We start from the raw sequence: 490 nt of genomic DNA, 5'->3' as shown, positions 1-490 counted from the left end.
TTGGCTTGCCCACCGCCAATAAACGCTACAAGAAGAAGAAGAAGACTCTTATTTTGAAACGGACCGGATATGGTTGAGTGCAGTCTGTAGAAGTGTTTATAAACACGGCTGTCGGTCCGAGGTATGTTATTAGAGGATGTCAGTGTTTGTGTGTTTTTGCCCTTGTTTTGTCTAACATGTTGTTTCCAATTAAGACCCAGACAAATGTAAGTATATGCACATGCCTACCTCGATTATTACCACGTGTTCTTATGGTACCGTCATGTAAATGTATCGAAATACCATGTTATCGCAACAGTATCTTTCTCAAAGGGCGCCCTCACGAATTAGAATCACTTCAGTAACCCGTGGAGAAATACGGGTTTTATTTTGTCAACACAAGAATAGAATATATTATTAGGTAGTGGAGAAAATTATGCATTACCTACATTTGGAGGGGTTTTTAGTAGTGCTGGGCGGTATGACCAAACATTTATATCACGGTATTTTT

General features: G+C 39.4%; 1 protein-coding gene across 2 annotated transcripts in view; it reads left to right on the top strand.

The window, feature by feature from the left end:
* The first annotated feature begins 45 nt into the window (after nt 1-45).
* taf11 (TAF11 RNA polymerase II, TATA box binding protein (TBP)-associated factor) overlaps nt 46-490 on the top strand; it is a 2,753-nt gene continuing 2,308 nt past the window's right edge. The window contains exon 1 of one of the 2 annotated variants that reach the window (XM_016236651.1): nt 46-121. The gene's annotated coding sequence lies outside the window, so the exon portion shown is untranslated. The other variant, XM_016236652.1, reaches the window with a different exon arrangement.

The sequence above is a fragment of the Sinocyclocheilus grahami genome, unplaced genomic scaffold, assembly GCF_001515645.1.
Source record: "Sinocyclocheilus grahami isolate Dianchi unplaced genomic scaffold, SAMN03320097.WGS_v1.1 scaffold494.1, whole genome shotgun sequence".
Lineage (NCBI taxonomy): Eukaryota > Metazoa > Chordata > Actinopteri > Cypriniformes > Cyprinidae > Sinocyclocheilus > Sinocyclocheilus grahami.
The sequence above is the reverse complement of the archived record's forward strand: the minus strand, read 5'-3'. Positions and strand labels throughout refer to the sequence as shown.